Consider the following 6,001-nt stretch of genomic DNA (forward strand, 5'->3'; position numbering starts at 1 on the left):
ACCTGGGGAAAGGTGTTTTATCTGGGGAAAAGCTGTTTTACCTGGGGAAAGCTGCTACCTGGGGAAAAGCTGTTTTACCTGGGGAAAGCTGTTTTACCTGGAGAAAGCTGTTACCTGGGAGCGTGCACCAGCCTTCTCTGCAGCAGAAAAGGGAGCAGGTCCATGGGGTCCTGTGAGCCCTAGATCAGGCTGGGAGATTATTTCCTTCTGCTTTTATCCCTGTCAGGGCTGTGCAGAGTGCCCTGAACGTGAGTTAATGCATCACCTGCAGCACGGGCAGGGCAGGGAGAGCCTTTGGGGGGGTTTTGGCACCCAGAGCTCACACGCAGCCAGCCGTGGGTGCTGGAGCAGGGATTTCTGTTTGGTCCTGGGGATGCCTTTACGCTCTCATGTATTTCAGGTTCTGTGGTGCCCAGGGGTGCAGCTCTGAGCTCACAGTCAGTGTCACTCAGCTCTGCACAGAGCAGGGACACAAAACAAATCCTTTTCCTGCTGCACACCAAGGACAACTTTCAGGCCCAAAAGCACAAACAAGGGTGGCTGGAGGGAGGAACAAGAAGGATGGGACCTCACAGCCTGGAGCTGGGATTGGACAATTCAACCCCAATATGCAAATGGACCAAAACTGATAAAAGTGTGAGACCTGGTGACTGTTGGTCTATTTTGGGACCATTTTGGGTCCACCCTGGGTGTAGCCCTGGTCAGGCCCTGTCCTGCCAAAGGTGTATCCTGGAGGCCTTTCAATAAATATCTACTTTATTCCCTGGGTCTGTCCAGTCTCTGTTCCAGCTCAGCCTTCCCAAGGCATCACTGGCATCTCTTTCCCCTCGGATTGCTGGGGCTGGGGCTGCTGTGCTGGCACAATGCACCAGAAGCAGACTGGTGCTTCAGGCCACTTTGGGTGGGGGTAAATACAAAGGAAAACTCTCTCCTTCCTTAGGAGCAGGAGCTTGCACGTTCAGAGTCAGGTTTAACCCAGCAGCACTCTTGGGGGTTGTTACAACGATGGTGCCAGAGAAGCAGAACAACCTTTTTCCTGCCTGGAAAAAAAAAAAAAAAAAGGCAAAAAAAAGCCAAGCCAGTCCTAATATGCAGAAGGAGCTGAGCTCAGGCACTATAGGGCAGGAGCCTTGAATTCCCAGCACTAGTGCTGACACACCCAGGAGCACAGCCCTCATCAGTGGTGATGGAGAGCAGGGTGTGGCACAGGGTCAAGTGAATGAGTTCCAAGGCAGTTCTGGGGCTCGGGAAGTCAAGGGTGAAGGGCTGTGGCCCAGAGCTGGGAATGGAGGGCTGGAAAGCACCATTTGGGTTAGAGTATATCCTGAGCTGGAAGGGGCCCACAAGGATCATTGATCCTGATCATGGCCCTGCACAGACACCCCAACAATCCCACCTTCCTCCTGGGAGTGGTGTCCAAACTCTCCTGGAGCTCAGCCTTGGGGCTTTTCCCATTCCCTGGGGAGCCTGGGCAGTGCCCAGCACCCTCTGGGAAAAGAACCTTCTCCTAAAATCCAACCTCAACCCCCCCTGATACAGCTCCAGCCATTCCCTTTTGTGCTGTCACTGGAGAGCAGAGAGCAGTGCCTGAGTGACAGGCTCCAATCCACTGGCTCTGCTTTCATCCAGCCTGAGAAATCTGAATTTGTCCTCCTGTCAATGAAGTGCATCTTCATAATGCTCGTCCTCTTTGCCCTCCACCTTTCTGGATCATCACAGGGCAAGCTCAGCCCTGCCTGGGGAAATCCCTGTCCTGCTTCTGTCCAAGGTACAGCTCTGAGGATGGTGACAGGCTGGCAGGAGGGGCTGGGGAAGAGAAAGTTGAGTGGAGACATCAGAACAGCCTCCCAGAATCTGAGGGGCTGCAGAGAACCCAGAGAGGGACTGTTCATGGGGAACTGGAGAGACAGGACACAGGAAGGACTTCAAACTGGTAGAGAATAGGGTTAGATGGGAGATTGGGCAGGAATTGTTCCGTATAAGGGTGATGAGTCCCTGGCACAGGGTGCCCAGAGCAGCTGTGGCTGCCCCTGGATCCCTGGCAGTGTCCAAGGCCAGGCTGGACAGGGCTTGGAGCAGTCTGGGACAGTGGAAGGTGTCCCTGCCATGGCAGGGGTGGCACTGGATGGGCTTTAAGGTCCCTCTCAAGCTGTTCTGGGATGCTGTAAACAACTCCCATCATGGCAGATGAGGCATGAAATGAGTCCCTGAGCAGAGGACAGAACTTTAGGGGTACCCCACTGCAGGCTGTGCTCATGGAAGCTCTGCAAGGAGCCTTGGACAGGATCCCTGGGGCTCCAGCCCCTCTCTGTGCTTCCACAGGTCCTGGCAGCACTCAGGGCAAACTCACTCCAGTGATTTAGGGGAGGGGGCAGAGAGAAAACTCCCTGAGTGGCCAAGTGTGATAAACACAGTCACCAAGCACAGGTCAGGATACACACAGAATAATGTGTTGGAGTTATAATTTTACCAGCCCAGTGGGACTTTGGCAAGTAAATCAAATTTCCTTGCCCTGACCCAAATAAATGTCCTGGAGTGGAAATAACAGGCTGCCTTTGCCTGAAATCACCATGTGCTCATTCCAAGAGGATATCAGTGAGCAATCCTGGCTTCTCTGGACCCTTCACAGCTTCCCCCTCTTCTCCCTGTGCTCGGTAGGGACCCATTCCCATTGGGCCTAAAACAAATTCCCCCAAAGCTGGGGGTAAATCTCTGTCTGGCTCACGAGTTTTCAGCAATTCCTCATCCACTAAAATGCTTGAAAGGATGGGGTGGGCAGGGTCCAAGCTTTTCTGATCCTCCTCAGAAAAATCCTTGCCCACATTCCAGACCCAGTTCCTGAAATGCCCCTCCATTGGGAAGAGAGGAGCAATCCCCAGGGAAGCAATCCTCATCCCACAACCCGCAAGCTCTCTCTCCTCTTCCTCCCATGGTGAGGTGTAGCTCTGGTTCATGCCCGAGATGTTTTAGTTTTCTGAAATTCTTCTCCCAGGGAATTTTCTGTAAACAAGAAAGATGTTTTTGTAAGGCTATTCATTCTTTCCCTAGGAGGGACTTCTTCTTGATGTCCCTCTGCTCTGACCAATGTGAGTGAAGAGGTTTTGCCTTTGTGTCAGCAATCCAATTGGTCTGTGTGAAATAGTATAAAAGGGAGACGCATCCCAAAAATAAAGGAGTCATTTCAGCCTTCTGAATCTCAGTCTGTGTCGTTGTGGTGTAAAACAGAGTCAGTAGGGTACCTTTAGGGCCACGTTCCCATCAGGATTTCCCCTCTTGCTCCTTTCCATGTTGTCTGGAGCCACCAAACCACAAAGCTGCAGCAGAATTATTTCTTATCCTGTCCTGCTTGTCCAACCAAACTCCTCCTTGCTGCTTCTGGAGGGGACATTTCATTTCTCTCCAGGATATGGGTTTAGTAGGATGATCAATGGCTGTTTAAAAATGATGGTGGAGGTCCCAAGGATAAAAATTGCCTCTTGTTGTTACCACAGGCATCCTTTTAAATCTTCAGGAGCTCTATGGGTTTCAGGGCCCTCCATGTGGGGAACCTCAGTGTGGCTTTCAGGGCCCTCAGTATAGCTCTGGTTCCATGAGATGTTTTGGTTTTCTGAAATTCTTCTCGCAGAGATTTTTTTATAAACAGGAGAGATGTTTTTGTAACTGTATTTATGTTATTCATTCCTTTCCCTAGGAGGGACTTCTTCTTGCTGTCCTTCTGGTCTGACCAATGTGAGTGAAGAGGTTTGTCTTTGTGTCACCAATCCAACTGGTCTGTGTAAAGTAGTATAAAAGGGAGACACATCCCAAAAATCAAGGAGTCATTTTCAGCCTTCTGAAGTCGGAGTCTGTGTTGTTGTGGTGTCAAACAGCATCAAAAGGCCAAGGACTAAAGAACTGCAGTGGTTGCCTCTGTGCTGTGTGGAGACACCAGGTGGCCCAGGTGGGGCTGGTGTCCCCTGGCAGAAGCAGGGGCTGCAGAGGGGTCATTGTCTCACTTCAGGCCCCATGGTCCTGACACCAGGAACAGCTGTCAGCCCCTCTCGTGCCCCTGATCAATAACGCCCCGACTTCGGCGCTCGATGGCATCAATTATTTATCTCTAATTGGGTTGGGCTCTCCCTTGCTCCTGGTGAATCAATTAATGAGGATTTGCCAGCAGAGCTCCTGGTGCCCTCCAGAGAGGCTTGTCACAGCAGCACCACTGCAAACAGGGGCTGGGAAGATTGGAGGAGCAGAAGGGAAATCTCCTGGGGGCTCCTTTCCCTGCAGGACAGGCTGAGCAGCCGTGGCTGGCCGGGAGCTGAGCTGGGAGAGGGGCTGCACAAAACCTTTGTTCTCACTGCAAGACCTTTCCTTGAGAGCTAAAGCTCCTGGAAGGCCGTGTGGGATGGGGAGAAGTCTGAAGTCACACAATCCCAGAAGGGTTTGGGATGGGAGGGATCTTAAAAGTTATCTCAGTCCACCCCCTGCCATGGGCAAGGACACCTTCCACTATCCCAGGGTGCTCCAAGCCCTGTCCAGCCTGGCCTTGGACACTGCCAGGGATCCAGGGGCAGCCACAGCTGCTCTGGGCACCCTGTGCCAGGCCTTCATCACCCTCCCAGGGAAGAATCCCATCCCAATATCCCATTTCACCTTGCCCTCTGGCTCTGGGAAGCCATTCCCTCTTGTCCTGACACTCGAGGCCCTTATAAAAAGTCCCTCCCCACCTTTTCTTCATAGACTCCCTTCAAGTCCTGGAAGTCAGCATTGTCCACTCTGCATTTCCACCACTTCCTTCCCTCTTCTGCCTGTGAACAATTCTCCACCTCTATTCTAGGTATTCTGTTATCACCTCCAGCCCCTTTTCCAGAGCAGCAGCCTTCACTCCTCTCACTGAAGGATCCCTGCCAGGATACTCTCCCACAGTTGGGCAGCAGGGATCCACTGCATGCTGGCAGCTGCCTTTGATAATGAAGGATCTTTGGGAGCTCAAATGTCCTCCTTCTGAGCCCTGACAATATTTAAGCATGTGTTAACAGTTTAAAGAAGTAACCCACTAGAGGAAGTCTCATTTGTCAGGAGCAGTTGCTCGGAATTTCATCATAACTGAATTAAGGCAGCCCAGAATGGAGTGGGTTAGAGCGAAGACAGGAGCACTGATGGATGGTTCACACCAGCTGCTGGAACGGGCCTTTGAAAGCTCCTCGAGCTGAGGTTCTGCAGATCAGCAGCCCCTGGCTCCTGAGGGAAGCAGGGCAGCCCCAGGAAGGCTGGATGGGATTTCTGGAGCCTCGTGCAGAGCCACACATCAGCCTGGCAGCAACACTGCTCATCCTCCACGTCGTCCTTGGGAAATCAAAGTGCAGCTGCCACAGATGGTGGTGGCTGGGGAGGCTCAGAAATCACCTTCAGACTTTGGAAAGAAGAAAACCCACCATGGCAGCTCCAGGAGACACTCACAGTTCAGAGCCTGTTGTGCATTTTTAGCCACAAGGCCATGAAATGTCTTTGGAGCCCTAATGTTCCTGATCCCTTGTTCTCTGGGTGACTGAAATTGCTTGGAAAAGCCAAGGAGTGCTCCTAAAGAATAGTTTAAATCTTGCTGCAACCGCTGAACCTCAGAATCAGCAAATTCTGCTGCAAGGAGGTTTCCCTCTAGCCTATAAACCATGGGGTTTGGCTGTTCAGCAGGCTGGGCAGGAAACAAAATCAGGAAGTCACTCCTGAAGTTATCCACGAGTTTAGTTCACCTGTCAGAGGAAGATGAGAAAGGTGAGGGCTTTAGGGGCAGGGCAGGTCTTGGTGCAAGGCAGGAAAAATGGCACAAAGTTCCTTTATCACTCTGGATTTGTTATGAATCAAAAGGTTTTTTTGTGTGACCGCACTGAGGCCGAGAGTCTTTTGAGAGCCTCAGAATGCAGGAAACAGGATCTTCACCCCACGGGGTGAAAGTGAAGGAGTGACATGGGTTAAACCTGATGTGCCACGCCAAGAGCTGTGCCAGGATAGGAAGAGAGCA

Source organism: Zosterops lateralis, assembly GCF_965231275.1.
Source record: "Zosterops lateralis genome assembly, chromosome: 17".
NCBI lineage: Eukaryota > Metazoa > Chordata > Aves > Passeriformes > Zosteropidae > Zosterops > Zosterops lateralis.